The sequence below is a fragment of the Condylostylus longicornis genome, unplaced genomic scaffold (assembly GCF_029603195.1).
Source record: "Condylostylus longicornis isolate FDR11 unplaced genomic scaffold, ASM2960319v2 ptg000077l, whole genome shotgun sequence".
NCBI lineage: Eukaryota > Metazoa > Arthropoda > Insecta > Diptera > Dolichopodidae > Condylostylus > Condylostylus longicornis.
Window position 1 is genome coordinate 4,727,524 of NW_026578045.1, and position 19,827 is coordinate 4,747,350.

The window sequence follows — 19,827 nt, forward strand, 5'->3', positions numbered from 1 at the left end:
CAGTTAATTATTTCGTTTTTTTTTTTTTTTTGAATAAAAAATATATGTACATGAATAATGAGAAGATTGGTAACACTAGATAATTTGAAGTGACTAAGAGAATTTAGAATTTTTACATTTTTTCTTTAAGATTTTTTTTTTTTTTAATTTTAAATTATGAATTAAACTGGCAATGCTCTTTAAATTTTTTAAAAACAACATTTGCATTTTGAAATGTTACTGTCATGGCAGCCATACAAGCATATATGTCATAAGTTTTTGAGAGAAATTAAACAAAAGCATGGCACACTTTCAAAAATAGAACAATTTCTTAATTCTAATTTGTTTCAGTCTTCGATTTCGTTCCTATCGCACATTTAATAATATTATCGTAAATATCTTTGTTATTATCGTAATTGTATTGTAATTCCGAATATTCCTAACGGTAAGATTAAACAAATTTTAGTTAGTTAAGGTTTGTTTTTTTTAGTAGATCTTTAATTTAAAACAACTGTTGTATTTTTCCCTATAAATTTCAAAAATTTTAAAACTCAGGAATTCCAATTCGTTAATAGAATTATCTTATAATACCAATTAATTTTAACTTACTACACAAACCATCCTCAAAACTGCAATTTTGAAACAAAATCAAATCGATTTTATGAAATTATGAAATGAGAAACAAAGAGGGACTACATTTACGAATTTAGTTAACAATTTCTCAACTAAAATAAATTTAATTTTCTCTCATAAGAATAACAAAACAACAAACACGGGAAAAACAGGCAGAATGCTAATTAATATTCTTATGAGAACGAAATTTTTTTTTTAATCATTTACCCGTCTCCTAAATATATGCAACAAAATTGTAATAATTAGTACATCAGAAGAATAATTTCACTAGAATATCAAATTCGTTTTCATAAAATTTTCATAAAATTTTTGAAATAAAAAAAAAATTAATTTTTTTTTAACTATTAATTTCACCATTCACCCATCTGACAGTTTGCATAATTTCTAAACTTCAAAAACGCAAAAAAAAAAAAATTAAATAAAAACAAAAAAAAATAGTTTTTGACAACTGATGTCATGTGTCAGAGAAAAAAATGAAATGTGCTATGACTATTAAAAAATTCAAAAAAAATTTTAAAATTAATTTTATTTTAGTGCATAATTGATTTTTAATACTTCATTATTTTGTAGAATTCTAAAGCACATCTTGTGTTAATTGATCAAGTATATGGAGAGGCAGAGGGGAACAATATTTTAATTAACCATTCCAGTTATGATATGAAGATTTTTACGGAGTATTTAACTTAAAGTTTATTGGTGAAATTTCAACTCATTTTTCTTGATGGTTTTCAACACAATTTAATTTCATCTATTTCATAAAATCTATTATGTACATAATATAATTTTGGCTTTTATACCAAATATAATATAGAAAAGCGAGATATCGTTAACCCACAATATTATAATCGATTCATTCATATATTCGTGGTGTATTTGGGGAATGAAGCGAAAGCACAATTTTTTCTTGTGTTCATGTTTTTTGTATTTAAGCGGATACAACGACGACGAATGAAAAATCAGATAAAAAAGTAGAAAAATTGTTAGAAAAAAAAAGCTAAAATAAATTTTTTTTTTAATTTTTTTTTTGTTCTAAGCGAAAACGTCAGCTGTTTTTGAAATTTGTAAAGAAATGCAATTTAATATTTGTGGAAAATTAAATAAGTTTTTTTGTATTTTCATCTATTTTTTCAATCTTATGCACAAGGATACTATGTTGGTATATTATAAGTATTTTTTTCCTATCCATTCTGTCTTCTAATATATTATACATATATATATATTGGATATTGCTTTATCTTTCATTCATTTTGGAATTTTAGATAAATCTTTGTCTAAAAAAATTAAACAAAATAAAAAGTAAAAAACAAAAAAAATTAAGCAAGAAAATTGAAGATGGATGCATTTTCCGGTTAAAGGACATCAATCTCTCCGTCTAATAGACGTAAAATGAGTAGAAAAAAAAAGTAGATAAAGTTATAATAATATTGCGCTAGAATATATTATGTTTTTTTCTGTTCTATAATAAATTATTAAAATATTAAATTATAAAAAAAAAAAATGTGAATGTTTTATTTAACAATTTTGTGGTTATTTGTTTTAAATATTGTTTGCAATAGCACTATTTAAAGTTGAATTTTAGAAAAGAGACAGTTAAATATTATAGTAAAGAGTTATATACATATATTGTAGTTGAATCATAAATTCAAAAAAATTGCATAACTTTAGGGGTTAGTGTTTGTGCATTAGAAAATTTTGTAAAAAATTATATCTAGCTATAATTAAAATCTAAAAATAATGCTCTTGTTTCAGATAATTAATTACAAAATATATTCCGAATCAAAATAATATTGTTCAATGGCTTAGTATTTTGACATTTCTACTGATGCCCCTAAATATATGCAAAAATTTTATGATAATTTTACAATATGACTGAAAAATTAAGTGAATTTTAGTGTTTCTCTAAGAAAATACTGTTGTCAATCTCAATTATAAGTTTACGTTCAATTTAATTTCGAAACTAATATATGAATGGAAAATAGGTTCCTGCAATTTAAATTTTTATCGCTACATGTTTTTGAATACCTAATTTTTAATAATATTTGATGATTAATTTTTTTACAAAATTCAATAAAAATTGAATATAATTTTATTCAGCTAAGTTTTTTTATTTGAAAAATATTATAAGAATAACAAAGCTATTAGGAGAATAAAATGTTTTCCTAATCGATTAACAATATTATATGAAAATCGGGTCTACACTACATTAACTTGTTATCAAATGACATTTTTCTGTTATTTTAAGACATAACAAAGTTACCGTTGTCAGAATAAATTTTTCAAAGTTAAATTTCTTTAAAAAAATAAATTTCCTTAAAAATTTCCTTTGGTTTGAGAAAAAAATCCCAAAGAATAAATCATTTGCACTACAAAAAAAGCAGGTTTAAAATAACATGCTATTCTTGAAAACATGTTTAATTTTGACATATTTTTGCTTATACTGTTCAAAATTATCATGTTATTTTCTACACAAATTGAATCTATTTATTGTAGTCTGAGTATAACATGTAAAATTTTAAAATAATAAAAACAAGTAATTAATTTAAGTGATAATAAAAATAATAAAATAAAATTAAAATATAAAAAAATTAACGTGACAATAATTAATAAAAATGTTTTAAATAAACGTGACAATTTGTTTTAAAGGTTATGCTATTAATGAAAAAAAAAATATTATTATTGTCTCCCACGTATTTTTGTTTTAACATGTAACAAGTAATAACAATTTTGTAGTTAAAAGCAAAACCAAATTAATTATCGTAAATTTTAATAAAAAAAAATTTTGAAAAAAAAATTAATAAATCGAATCAAAATATTGAATTTGACAAATAGTTTTTCTTGATATTTTAAAAATAACAATCTCAACTAAACAGAAAATGAAAAAGGGCATGAAATTGAACCATAAATAGCCACAGTAGTTAAATATTGTAATAATTTAAATATTGCACTTAAATTATAAATTCAAAAAAAATTTGCATAACTTTAGGGGCTTTCAACTAAATATTGGAAAATTAAGTAATGCAATTCGTATTATTATTTCAAGTTGTCAAATTGTACTATTCTTATCTGGAAATTTTTTTTGTACAAGAAATTACAAAACAACCCAAGTCGGAACGAAATTTTCAATTTCGAAAAAAAATTTAAAAGCAAAAATTTATAAATTATGAATTTAATGAGAATGAAAAGACGCTCTCAATGTAAGCGTACTATTGAATGAAGGTATCTTCTCTCTTGCATCACATTCAAATTAATATTTCAATGAAACATGACGTCATTAGGAAGATTGAATTTTATTTTGAATTCGATTGAAATTGAAAAATTGTATAATACCGTTATAAAATAAAATATTTATATATTTTTCATAAATCTTAATAAAATTAATTTTATTTTCTTATTATTTAATAAAAAAAAAAACAATAACCAAATTCAATTTTAATAATCTTAATTTAATATTCAAAACTTGTTGAACTCAAATATGATTTTTCATTATTATTATTATTATGTTATGTGTGTATGCGTGTAGTCAATATAAAAAAATTATTACAATATTAAAAATAAAAAAAACAATTTTTCTTCTTATTTTATTTAAAAATAATTTAATTAATATTTTTCTCTTACAATTCATATTGATAAACTTATAAAAACACTCATAGCCCAATATTTTACAATTTTACATCTTCATTTTTATTGAAAAAGGCGAAAAACACACTTATTTTTCTTAATTAGTTTACCGAAATTTTTTTATATAGAATATATAAAGCCAAAAAATATACACAATAATATTATAATCAATAATAAATTTGTATTCTACTTAAGTATATTTAGAAACTCTCACTGAATTCCATAAAAGATCCTAAATATTGCAAAAAAAAAATTCGAAAGAATATTAGAAACATTAAATTATTTCGTAAAACGTGTAATTTAATTAACCACAAAAATGTAAATACTAAAATAACCAACATAAAAATGTAGAAAATCAAAATACACTGAGAAAAACAAAATAAATAATGATTTTGAGTCGGGATATAAAAGGAAAAAATTCCTACAATTTTATCCTACGTGCTTTCATTCAAAACTAATGTATAAAAACACAATTGCTCTACACACACACATTTTTAATAGAAAGTACAAAAGTACAGAAAAATATAAAATAGCAAAAAAAAAAACAAAAATTATCCTTAAAAGTTCCAGTTGATTGCCAACTTCATTTAATGAATATTTTCAAGACGTGTTAATAAACTCAAAGTACCCCTAAAGTAGCTTTCAGGTGAGTGCGTGCATATAATCGAAATCAACATAAAAAAAAGCAACGAAAAAAAATAACAAAACGACGAACGATAACAAAAAAAAAAACAAGAACAAAAACAAAACAAACAACAATCGAAATAAATGTTACAAAAATTCGAAAAGAAAAGAATAACCAAAAATAACATAAGAAAATCATAAAAGAAAATTAAAGGACAAAAAAAATAACAGCATAGCTATTATAAGGATGAACGATGAAGGCTAAATCGATTAAAGGTAACAAAACTTACGGTATAAAGATATGGTAACAATTTTTTGTTCTTTTTTTTTGTTTTTCGAATTCGAACAAATGATTTTCGCAGATTTTCTTCAAAAACAACAAAAAACTCTCTGAAGATAACTGTATTAAAGGTGACAAGGAAAAAAAATTTTTATACGTTCAGTAAATGAAAATTTTATGTGTAGAGTATTTCCTACCAATTTAAGGGTACGGAAATACTTATGAGTTTATATTACCTCTTTATAAATATGGAACATTTTATTTAAATAAATAATATATAAAAAGTCATTTGTTATCAGTTGATGTAAGTTGAATCTTAATATAAATAATATTGCCGCTCGAGCATGATCCGATAAGAGATCCACTTAATAATAATCAACCATTTTTTTCTTCTTTATGATAAACATTTCCACTCCAGTATGGTTTTTTTAATATATAAGAGACAATTAAGCTAATTACCTATACCTCTCTTTATCAGTACATCGTGTGTGTGCCTAGAAAACGGTAGGTTACTGGTTCGGGTCTAAGGAGGCAAATTATTTTAAACTTTTTTGCTTTGACTTGTTTCTTTTACTATGTCGTTCATCTGTTTTTTTTTTTATTGCTTCTTTGTATTAGGCACATTCAAAGCTTAGAATAGTTTTTTTGTAAATTCATGACGCCTGAACTTGGGTCTATTATATATATATATATGTGTTTAATATGTTTATTATCAACAAAAAAATAAATAATGTAAATGAAATATCATTTATATTTTTAATCATAATTCGAAATTCGATATTATTTCGAAAAATAATTAAATTTATTAAAATGAATTTAATTTGTAAAGAATTTGTTTTTTCTTTTTTGAATTGAAAAATTATTCAACGCCTACTTAACTATATTAAACTATTAATAGTTCTTTTAAATTAAATATTAATAAAATGAAAATTTCGAAAATCTTAATATTTTTTAAATTGAAATTCTTTAAATTAAATATCTATTGAGTTTTATTTATAAACTTATGATAAAAGTAAAAAATTAATGGAATTTAATTCAATTCAAAGGATTTCAAAATCATTTGGTCTAAGAAAGATCTAAGAAAGAAACATGAGTAGTTCGCATTCTTAATAGTTTGTACACAAAAATTTATTACGAATATTAAAAAAATTTAATAATAAAATAGCAGAACAATTCAAAAAAATAAAATCTTTGGAATAAATCTATGGAATTTTATATTTTTTAAAATGAAAATTAACCCTGGAATGCGTCATACAATTTTTTTTGTATTTAGCCTTTAATGGATCAAGTATTGTTAACCATAAATAAAAGAGTTAAGATTAATGAACCTTTCAACATCTCTAACCAATTACTCACTAATTTTAATTGCTATTTCGCCTCAAAATTAAAAGCTGTAGAAAGCTGTGCTATTTCGCCTCAAAATTAAAATTTTAATATAAATTGAATGCTTAATAAATTAGAGCTCGGAATTTTCCTCTCTTACTTACGATTACAAAAAGTCCAAACTATAAAAACGTCATACTCAAGATATTATTCAAGAATTTTCGAATTTTAATATTTAATTTTCATTTCAAACTCTTAAACGAGACTCGTTTTACTTTTAATTTTATTTGACATTTCAATATTTTTCAAAAATACCATGATATTTTGTTTGTCAACCTCAAATCTTATACAATTTTTTAATAAATCTACTAATTATTATACTGATTGTATTTGATTTATTAATAAAGTTCGAAATATCTTTCCAAAATGCTACAATTTTCGAATTTTTTCGAAAATCTATAAATGAAACCCATAGTAATTAGGAACAAATATCGCTTTTTAAAAAACGACAATATTATAATTTTTTTTTATTACTTATTTAAATTTAAATTTCTGTCATCAAATGTAAAATCCCATGTATTTTGCATTTCAAACACAAAACACAAAAAAAAAATAAAAAAAAAACCAGTAAACCAAAATAAATAGGTAGAGCATTAAAGTTTATTATTTGACATTTCTCAAAAAAAAAAAAAACGAGAGAAAAGAAAAAGTCCTTTGAAACGTAAATTAAGTAATCGAAAACTTCCAATACTTTTATACTTTTTTTTTTAGAATATTATAGAAAGTAAATACGAAATTAAATAAAATATAAATAAATAAAAAGAACATAGCAAAAAAAATGAAGAAAATAAAGAAATAAAATAAATAAGAAATATAAAAAAAGAAGAGAAAAAGAAGAGAAAAACGCAAAATAGAAAAGTAAATATCAAAAAAAAAATGGAAATAAAAATAAAGTGACTCATAAATAAAGAACAATAATTGAGTTTAGGTATGCGGAAAATTGAAAAGACAGTTAAAGAAAAATATAAAGGTAAAAAAAAAAAAAAGAAAGAGAGAAAACTAGTAAAGATAAAACGTATAAAGTAATGAATGAATGAATGAAAATTACACAAAAAAAAAGAGACAAAACACCAAGTAGAAGAAATAAAGGTATAAACTAAATTTATAAGAGAGTGAAAGGTGAACAGGCTTGAGTACATTTGTGTATTTTTATTGAGCGATTTTAGGACAGACATCGTAACACCCTTAATTTTATACAATTTTTTTTTTCTTAATGTTATACACTTTTTATTTGATATACATTAATATAGTTATACCAAAAGAAAAAATATCTGAACAAAGGTCGAAACACAAATCTATATTTATTTTTATATTTTATTTTTCTTCATTTAATATATATACAATATTTTAGTAGTACAAGATATATAAATATCATTTGTATAACAGAATATATATGAGAAGTGTAAAAGAGGAGCGGTTCTCTATATATACATACATATATCGAAAACTTGTTTAATTTTATATATATATATAATGTGTTATATTTTTGTATTAATGTTAAAGAAAAAAAAATATGTAATATGGATAAAAATAATTTTATTACCTACACTGAATTTATATTTTTCTGTGCATAAAGGTGTAAACAGATAATATAACCTCTATATATATACATATACATATATCATAAATAGAAGTCTCAATAGAATAAATAAATATAGAAAAATATTCAATATTAATAGCATTTTATACTTTTTCTTTTTTATATTATACATTGTTATATTATTTTGTATAACATTATTTTATATATATATATCTATATTGTATTGAAAATTTACAAGAATATCTTTATAATGCTCTTGCAGGTATGAAAAAAAAGAATAAACAAAGAAGATGTACGCAGAATTTTATTAGCAAGTATAAAAAAAAAAAAAGAGAACAAAACAAAAGCAGAAATGTTTTTTTTTTTTACTGTTATAATATTATAGAATAGAAGTAACCGTCCCGTCGATTCTTAATGAACACGTTTCTTCTTAATGTTATATTACCATTCGATTCGCATAAATCAATTTCAATTGAATATAACAGAACAAAAAAAAAATTTTGAGTCAATATTTGGTATGTATGATTGTTGTATATAAAAGTTATACAAGCAAAAGGCAGAGAGAGAGAGAGAGAGAGAGAGTATGAGGAAAAAAAAATAAAATAGGTGTTTTATATTTGGTATTATAATGATAGTAACTTGCATATATATAAATACAAAATTTACTTGCCTACACGTATATAAAAAGTGTGGCAATATTAAACTATTAAGATAAAAATAAATATAAAGAGAAAGTAAATTGAAGGATAATTCAAATATACATTAGAGTTTTGATTAAAATAGAAGTAAAAAAAAAATATAAGAAAAAAAACGAAACACTTTCTTGGAATTAATCAAGATTGCAAATGGAGTTTTTTTTTTTTTTTTTAAATTCGAAATAATATAATTAACATTTACAGTCTCTACTCTACCGTCTATAAAGTAATCAAAGTAATCAATTTTAAAACACTTTTTTTCACGTCATCATTAATGCCATCTCCTGTCCATATCTCCTGTCAATATAGAAAGAGAAACATTTTAATTATAACAGCTAATCATATTTTTTCATAATGCGCTCTTTAGTATTATTGTATAGAAAGAAATTAACTGGAAAGAATAAATTTGAGAGTTACTGTCATGCATAACATTTTCGTATAATCAATAGTAATACGACAAAACAGAAATGAGTCAAATGTATGTTGCTTACTTCAGTTGAATGTCAAAATTTTAGAGCATAAAAATTTGAGTATTATCGAATACATAATGGAAAGAATTTGGTAAAAGTCATAATTATTAAGCTGATAACGAAGAGGTAAGACAAGAGAGAAACAAAGAGTTTTCTTAAATAATTGGGGAAATTTTAATTATTTTGTTTGTCACATTATTTTTGCTTGTATGATATTTTTTCGAATAAAATTTACAAATCTCTTCTTAACTTGAAATAAAATGGTTGAGAATTCGAGACTTTTAAAAAATTTATGGCATTACGTCTATATTTAATACATGATAATATACGACTATATTTGTAGATATTTCCGAATTTCCTTTTTTTCCATTCTTTTAATACCCACAATTTCCCTTACTTTATTTCTTTAAATTTTGAAAAAAGAGAGTATTGTAAATTAAATTTATTTAATTAGATATTTTAATAGAGAGTGATTGTTGTTGAAATTGTTGTAAACGCATTTCTACAATACCAAATATGTAGATAAATTTTAATATACCATTTAATTTAATATAAGAGAAATGTACGTATATAATATGTATTTGGTATGTCGCGGATAAAACGAGAAGAAAAAACTTATATTAAATTAAAATGGATTTTTCATGTTCTCTTTTTCCTATTTTTTTTTTCGTTGTTTTTTTCTAATATCACTCGATTTGATATAGTATTTACGATCAACGTAATAAAATATGTAAGCACATAAGTATACAGTTGCATGCGATAGAATAATGCAAAGCTCCACTCTCTCTCTCTCTCTCTCTCGTTCACGTTAAGGAAATTCAAATACAATTTAGATAATTTAATTTTATCCTGTTTCAAATTCATTTTGTTCATTATTTGTGATTCACTTTTATAGCTTTTCCTATACAATAAGGCTTTATATAAATGACATACTCAATATAAAAATATATATAATATGTACATATGTACATGCATGTTCTACAATGGGAGTTTAGATTTATTCAAAATTTAATTTCAATTTAATTAAAACGTAGCTGAAACAATTTAACAAAGTTTCCCTATAGTAAAGTATCTATTTTATGGTTATGCTTATAGATTTTGCTTCTTTTTTTGTTACAAGATTAAAATGCCAATACATAAATTTTTCGTTCTTACAATCTAGATATTTCATTAAAAATGTTTTTGGATAGAAAATTTACATTGGCATGAAAATTTTTTATTTCTCATAAATTCAATTTATGTTGAATAATTATTAGTAATGAAAATGTTGCGCCTATAAGTATGCATTGTTCAAATTTACATTTCTTTTATATTTAAAGCAAAATTTAATAATATGAACATGAATAAAAAAAAAAATTAATGGGATCTTAATGGCAAAATGAACATATTTTTTGCGATGTATGCATTTTTGTTCAATTATTTGATTGATTTCCATTTTAATATTTTAAAAGTTTCTTGAGTTAAAAATGAAATAACATGCACTCATTAAAATTTTGCAAATATAAAAATTTATTTTAAATTTCAATAAAATTTTAAAAATTTTAATTTCTACAATTTTAAAAATAAAACTCGAGTTTTATTACGAGTATGATTGCAAATTTGAAAATTTTTAATTTAAAATCCCTAAAACAAAATTGAGAGTATAATTGAGTAATTGAGTGTAATTGGGAGAATATTCTAAATAAAAAACTTTCCTACATATTGTACTATGAGAAATCTGTAGTACAAGAGTAAAAACTTCAACCTACAATTTCAATTTAATAAGGGTTTCATTCGTTTTTCTCTTGTTTTCTAAATGTAAATATTTAATTGTGAATTCAAATGAAAAGAAATTGAGTTTATATTCAAAATCTAAATATTTTTCTTCTTTCAAAACGACTTGTGATTTGCAATCATTTCTCTTGATTACCTTTCTAAATCTATGTATATATAACAAGTCCGAACTATGTTGTACAACATATACGGTACAAGCACGTGTTGTACAACAAAACATAAAATAATATCAGATTAGATACCGCACATTATTATTACCCGTACTAAGTGGCATATTAAAAATATTATAAGACCCCCACAAAAAAAAAAAAAAATATTTTGGCTAATATTTTTGATTTTTTTTTTACCAATTTTTTTATATACACCAAAATTCATTCTTAAGTTTTTACCATTTTCTTAATCAAATTATTTTGATATAAAATACAAAGAAAAAAAAATTGAAGATAAAAGATGATGTCATTTAAAACAAAAAAAAATATAACAAAATTGGTAATAACTGGCAACATATTTTAATAAAAATCTTCTTAACTGTGCTTTTTTTTTCGCTCTCACTCTCGTTTTTTCTCATTTTTCTTCTTCTGTTTTATCATTAATTTTTGTTTTTTTTTATATTCACGATTTTTATATAATAACATCGAATTAACTTTTTTTTTTTATATTAAAATATTCACGAAACGAGAAAGAGAGAGATAAAGTGAAAGAGATAGATATAGAGATAGAGAGTACCTTAAAAATCTTTCCCATCCAATTATCCTTATAATATTAAAGGACGATGAAATTCTTTCAAAATAGGTGAAAAAATACAAAAAGAATAAAAATAAGAAGACAACAACAAAATGGTTGTAATATGAAAATCAAAGTATCTTTCAAAAAAAAATAAATTTTACACATTGTTTTACAATCATACACATACAAACTCTCCTGTAATATATGAATATATTATTATAATATTAAGGATCTATATGACGAACCAAAAAAAAAAAAAAAATCCCAAAAATAAAAAGGATCTTTTCGCTCATAATTCCCCTTTTTTTTTGTCTTTTTCTCTATTTCTTTCTCTTTTCCTCTCTTTCTGTTTTTATTACAGAAAATGTCATCCTAACTTCAAAAAGCAAAAAAAAAAACTAATGTAAAAAAACTGCCAACGATTACATTGATAAATTCTTAGCGATATTTGCACATTTCCCAGCAAATTGCTTTGACAAGCGACACCACTTTTCATTTTCATGATAAGATCTTTTTAGATAATGATACTATACTGATGATAATGATATTGATGATTGTGAATGACTATATATATGATGAAAATAATGATGAATATAATGGCAATGATGATGATGATGACAATAATAATATGATGACTTTGGTAAATCACATTATGCGGTACTGATGATGATATATACTTGATAGTAATAATGATAATGATTGATGATGCTGATGATGATTATAATAATGATGGTGATGATGAGAATATCTTTAAAAAAGATTTTTGTTATTTTTTTTTACTACAGGAGGATACATGAACGCTGACAAATTCGTGAAATATATTTGAATTGATGATGACGACTATGAATGAATGTGAATGAATGGATGAATTTTATAAGGAACAAGAAAAAAAAAAAAAAGGAAAGTCATTGAGTTAAACAATTCATTTTCTTCATTTTGATTTTCTTTTTTAATTTTTTTATCAGTTTTATACAACTTCTTATATCTTATGTATAATGACAAAAAAAAAAAAAAAATGAAGGACTAAAGCTATAAAGGAACCATTGAATTTAATAGAAAGGATTGTTATATGTGTTCTTTATTCTGTTTCTCTTCTACTTGTTTAAAAGAACACACCTGAGCTGCTATGTTATACAAGTATAACTTGTATATTATGATAGCCTTATTTAATTCTGTTCTCTTATATATGAACCAACCATATTATGTAGAGCAAAAATAATAAAAAGAAGAGAAAAATATAGAATGAAAAATAATGATAAAATTGTGGTATTAATATCTTAGACGGAGAATCTTTTCTTATTATTCAGTATAACAAAAAAAAAAAACAGAAAAATAAAAATAATAGAGAAAAATATACCTTGATTAGAGTGAGAATTTCTCGAAGATTAGCTATTTTAAGTATGAATTTATTAAAATGAGAAATATAAATTAATTTTGTTATACAAAATGTATATAACTATACTATTACTGTTGTGTTGTGTTGAATGAAAAAAAAAAATAGAAGGGTATAAAAATAATTTTTTTAAATCAAATCTTTATATAATAACAGTAAATTTATTAATTTCGAACCAATTATAAAGAGAAATAGAATACTCATATTGTATATCAGATTAAAATGACAATCTCTTATATGTTTAATGTTGAAAATTTTAAATTCTTTTGAGAATTTTATAATACTATGAAATTTTAATTATTTGAGAAAATTTTCTAATTCTCAATTGGAATTAAAGCAGCTTTAAGAATCGCCGCTTTTAAAAATCTCTGTAATTATGTAAAGAGAGCGCGAATTATTTAATTTTTATTACTTCTTATTGTGAATCTCTTTAATGAGAAATTTACTGGCATGACAATTCGTATTTCGTGAAAGTAATTGAAAAACTGTTAAATATTTTAAGATCTTAATTTCTAATTCCAAATTTTTGAATTATATTTGAACTTTAACTTTTGGTACTGTACAGCTTTAAAAAAATTAATAAATTCGCTTTAAAATTTTATTTCCATAATTTATTATGAGTGTTTTACTTAATACCAGTAAAAATAGCAAAAAGAGAATAAGTTAATAAAAATATCAAAAATTTACTTTTATAATAGTAGTAATGAAATTCAGTAGCCTATTACTTTTATAACAGTATAAAATAGTGAAATTCAAAGTATGACGGAGTACTTATTTGTATACATACAAAGCGGCATACTTAATTTTTTTTTAAAAAAAGAGTAAGCAGTCCCAATGATTTTACGTTTTTTTTTAATTCAAGTTTTTTTCTAGTTTTAAATTAATAGAGAAAATTTTGAAAGAACAAAAATCTTTTCGGTTCATGTCTTTAATAGTGTAATTAAGAGAAAGACGAAGTTTTCTTTATCTAAAGAGTTAAAAAGTTTTACAAAACTACTTTAGACTTCGTTTTGTTTTTTTTGGTCAACTTTTCCTCTGACATTCTCTTTATGATTTTCAAAGAGTTCATTTATACATTTTTGTTTTATTAATTTTTTACAAAAAAATTAAAAAGTTTGAATGTTAGTTAAGTAAAAATGGAATGGATTTCTGAATTATTCTAACAGCAAAAGAAAAATTAGGGCGAAATAACACCTTGGAGTGAGCACGTAATTATTTGTTTAAAAAAATTTATTTTGATTTACTGAAATTAAAATCTTTCAAAGCATTTGAGGAATTCGACCAAAATTATTGGATTTTGCCCAGCCAACTTGACTGAAATGCAAAAATAAGAGAAATAATTGCTCAAAAATTTAATTAGAGATTCATTTAATCATAGAGAATAAAATTGGAAGTATTTTCTTCAACCGAAAACGAGTACACATTTTAGGTAAAAGACAATGAGCAAAAGATTCTCTCTCTCTCTCTTGTACATTAAATTTTAATTCTTAATAGTTGATTTCTGTGGAATTTTAATAATTATCTGTTGATTAAAAATTTAAATGACATTATTTTTGGAATTTGGAAAATGGATTTGTATGTAAATCGATTTCGACTATCGACTCTTTCTAACACAAATCAACCGTTAATTTCTTAATCATAATGTTCAAAATTATATAAAATGCTCATTGCTCAATTTCTACGAATATATAGAGTGAATCAAACGAGATCAGACATTATTAACATCAATATTAATAAGACATTAATTTTATGATATTGAAGTTTTGAAATTCACAATAATTCATCTTAAATTCAAAATTCTCATATCGAAATTTACAATTAAATTTAGACATTAAAGTGGTATGTATAACGCATAATGAAAAAATACAAATGAAATATAATTTTTTTAAATTTTCAATAAATTATATTAGAAATTAATTCAAATCAAGTTCTGCGTTGTGAGAGTCAAAAAGACTACACACAGCCCGATTACGTTACAATTTATTTTTTTATATGAAAATGACATCAATATGATGCCATTTTACAATGTATGACATTACGCGAAGCAATAACAAAATCTCTCAAAATATTTTACAAAAAAGAAATTATATTAGAGAGCGAATTAAACAGTATTCTGTCCGCTATCCACTGTCCAGGCTTTTATGAATAATAAACAATATATATGTATGTATATGTACGTGTGTGTATTATTATGAGAATCGGTAATAAAAAAAAACTTGTTGTTGTTTTTAATAGAAAAGTTCCGTCCTGTTTTATTTATTTTTTGTTTTTTTTTTTTTGCTCTCATTCTTATTTTATTTACACAATAATATGGGATCAAAAAAGACATTCCATTTCCATCAATCACTTTGGATAATTCGGAAATTAATCAAACTGGATATAAAATTTTTGTGCCATTTCTTATAGAATGTTAATATATGTACATACACATATATACTAACATAAATATAGGAAAATTCAAATCTTTTATATGCTTAGCAAATTGATGTAAGTACATGTAGCGGATATACACATAACGTATACGTGTACGTACATACAATTATGTTATGTGTATGAATAAATTTTATTTGTCGTTTTGTTTATTTGTTATAGAGCTCTACATATTTGCGTTTTCTTATATAAGAGAAAAGCGTGTAGCATTTGAACTTTTCTCTTTAAATATTGTGTTTAAATAAAATTTGGCTTATTTGTTTTGTATGTATGTATGTATACGTATATATATGAGCACATCTTGGCAATAAATTTCTGGCTATATTTCTTCTTTTTTGCTGTTTTTTTCCTGTATTGTTTGAAAAATTGTGTACATATGCAGGGTGGACAATAAGTCATTAAAGATTTTCAATTTTCTTTTCGGTTAATGCTTGATATTATAGATAATTTTTGTGAGCTTGATATAATAATTATCGTATAAGATAAATTGTATGAGGCTTTATTACCCAAAACTTGATAATTTAAATACAAAGAAATGGGGCCATCTGGATTTCTTGCGATGTGGTTTTTTAAAAGGGCCAAATATACACGCACAAATAAATCTCAAGAATTAAATGAAGCATTCTGTAAAGCAACTATAATAAAACAAATTAATCAAATTATAACTCGGCACGATTTTCATGGACTGTTATACATGAGATCTTGTAAGGAGCAGAAATTCATGAGGGGGCCAAACATTTCAATTGTCATTAATCAAATTTAATATTCCGATTAAAATTATGTATGCATGATACTTTGAATGACAACTAAATGAGTTTTATATTATTAAAATAAAATCTTCAATGACTTATGGCCCAAGCCGTTATTTATGTATTCTATGTAACTATATCCGTATACATAAATAAATATAAGAGCTTGGAAAATATAATTCTAAAAATGTTATTGATTTTATAATATGAAAAATTGATAATTTATTTCTTTTTAAGAATGAATGAATGAAAAACAAAAAGTTAATCATACATGAGCTTACAAAAATAAAAATATAACAATTCTATACTCACATTTTATACATTTTGTTGTTTATTTGAATTTAGAATATAATTCTTTTAGGAAAGGTCCAGCTGTATTTGAATATCCTGAAAATATTATATAAGTATCTAGTTAGTTATGCGTGTAAGTAAACGAAACCAATATTCTTATACTGTATAATTCTATTATATATATTTATAAATTTGATTCAATATCCTATATATGTATAACAGATTTTTATATATATATTTTTTTTTGTATATTCAAAATAAAAATATTGTTGATAAATTGTTGAGTGGATTCAAAAGAGCTTATATATATATATACATATAAGAATATTGTTTATGCTCAAAAAAGTTTTTAAGAGTTATATAACAAATTTTATAGAGCCAATAATTTCTAGTGAACTTAAAATATAACATTTTGAAAACAGGCAAAGATGAAAAGAAATAAAAACAAGTAAAAACGTTTCAGTCGGTATAAACCGATTGAATTATACCCTGCACCTTTCGTTATTGTGTAGCAGTTACTCGAACCCTTGAAGTCATTCTATAGAAACTTCACGGATATGTCTGACCTATAATTGGACATCCGACTGCCAAGTTTCATGAACCTGACTTTATTATTTTTCTAAATATTTAAAATAAGCTTTTGGAGTTGTATGGCAAGTACCCGAACCTGTCAAGCAATTCCACTAAAACTTCACAAATATATCTGACCTATAATTGGACATACGACTGCCAAGTCTCATGAAACCGACTTTATTATTTTTCCAAATATTTAGAATAAGCTTTTAGACTTGTATGGGAGCTACTCGAACCTGCCAAGCAATCCCACCAAAACTTCAGAAATATATCTGACCTATAACTCGACATACAACTGCCAAGTTTCATGAATCTGACTTTATTATTTTTCCAAATATTTAAAATAAGCTTTTGGAGTTGTATGGCAAGTACCCGAACCTGTCAAGCAATTCCACTAAAACTTCACAAATATATCTGATCTATAATCGGACACACAACTGCCAAGTTTCATGAATCTGCCTTTATTATTTTTCCAAATATTTAAAATTAGCTTCTGGAGTTGTATGGCAGGTACCCGAACCTGTCAAGCAATTCTTCTAAAACTTCAAAAATATATTTGACCTATAATTGGACACATGACTGCCAAGTTTCATGAATGTGACTTTATTATTTTGACGAATATAAAAAATTTGCTGTTGGAGTTGTATGGCAGCCACACGAACCGGTGCAGCTATCGCATTATAATTTTTGGAGCATGTGTAGAATATAATTGGACACATGTATACAAAATTTTATATTTATAGCTTTATTAGTTTTCGAAATATTTAAAATAAACTCTTTGAGTTGTATGGCAGCTACCCGAACCCGTTGTCCGAATTAGTCCAATAACAATAGGGTTCGTCCTTGGCACAAAAGAAAAAACTTGTGAAAGTTTGGTGTCAATAGCATTATTCGTTTTTGAGTTATCGTGCGATCGGACGGACGGACGGACGGACGGACGGACGGACGGACGGACGGACGGACGGACGGACGGACGGACGGACGGACGGACGGACATGTCTAAATCGACGCAGAATTTTACGCTGAGCAAGAATATATATATATGTCCATACCGCAGATGACTCCTTCAAGTAGTTACAAACTCCATACCAAAGTTAATATACCCTTCACGAAGTGCAGGGTATAAAAAGAAGATTAAAATTAATGCATATTGTCAATAAGAAACAACTCATAAACTCACTTATTCTCTCTCTCTTTCTCTCACTATTTACATGCGTTTATATTATGAAGAATGGACTTGTTTTTGAATGCAATAAACCTTGATATAATGGGAGTACATTATTTGAACTTTTATTATATTATTTATAATGAATATTTATATAATATTATAAAAATAATATATTGGTAGGTTTTTAGTTATATAAGAGCAAAAATAGAGTTATTATTAAATTTTTTTCTTAAGATTTCTATTCACTAAATTGCTTTTATTTTAAAGTGAACATGTTAAGAACAATTCACTTTTATTTTATTAGTATAAAAATAAATATTAAAAATTATTTGACAATTGAGTTTTTCACCGTATTTTGCGAAATGTCATTTAAAGTTACACTACAAAAGAGTAGTTTAATCGAAAATAAAGTCGACTGTATTGAAGCTGACAGTTGAATTTGGTATTTTATAAATTTGCTACAATTGCAGACCACTACTTTTGTAAATAATTTTAGAAGTTTTGCAGTAAACGCAGTCCTGCCAAATAATAACTGCATAAAACGCAATGCTCCAAAAACATGAGTTATCTACGTTACTCCAAATAATTTTTCTATATTATAGTGAAAATTAATTAATATTTATGGAAAAACAATCTTGGCAACATTTGTTTATGAACACAAATATAGTGCAGTTTGCAAAATATATCGTGATATATGTACTGCATTTATGAAAATGCCATTTATATTTAATAATCACGTTATTGCTATTTCAAATGGTGTTAAAAATGTGAAGTTTCTATTGTAGTTAAATTTTGTTTTATAATTTTACTGGTAAGTACTCCAATATTTCTAGCAAATAGCTTTTTATAAGTATTTGTTTTCAAAATTTGAATTTTTGCATTTTGAATTTGATGAGAATGCGTAAACGTAAAAATTACACCAGATACATAACAACAATTTGGCACATCACTGATTTTCAAACAAAATTCTTCTTAATTCTAAAACCTTCTCGTATATTTGAATTAAAACTCAATATTTGAAGTGTTCCAATTTTTGTCTAAAATTTTGAAGTGAAAACGTCAATAAAACGGAGCAATAAATCATCAATGTTATTTAGCGTCATAACAACGTCAATGATAAAAAATCGAAACAAAATAAAACACTCAAACTAAATAGAGCATTATTCCGTTATATACTCAAATTTTTATTTCTCACAGAATAATATTATGTCAAATGAATTGAGATGACGTACATAACTTCTACTTGTCATATTGTTGTTTTTCTTTTTTAATTTTTTTTTTTTAAGCTCCAAAAATTTTAAAATTATTTTATTTATTTTTGAAATTTTATTAATTTTATCAATTTTGAAATTTCTTAAATCCATAAAATGACATCATCCTACTCTTATATAATATTATTTTTTTTTTCTTATAATATTTATATCCAGTCGATTAAACCTTTTTAATATTTATTTTATTTTGTATAATACACAAATTTATTATATTATATTTAAATATATGTA

At 23.7% G+C, this 19,827-nt stretch overlaps 1 long non-coding RNA gene across 1 annotated transcript in view; it reads right to left on the bottom strand.

Moving 5' to 3' along the window:
- Positions 1-19,827, bottom strand: part of LOC129612876 (uncharacterized) — a 176,203-nt gene that overhangs the window by 62,482 nt on the left and 93,894 nt on the right. The window contains exon 3 of the long non-coding RNA XR_008697283.1: positions 16,606-16,680. This is a non-coding gene — a long non-coding RNA (uncharacterized LOC129612876). The remainder of the gene's footprint in view (positions 1-16,605; positions 16,681-19,827) is intronic.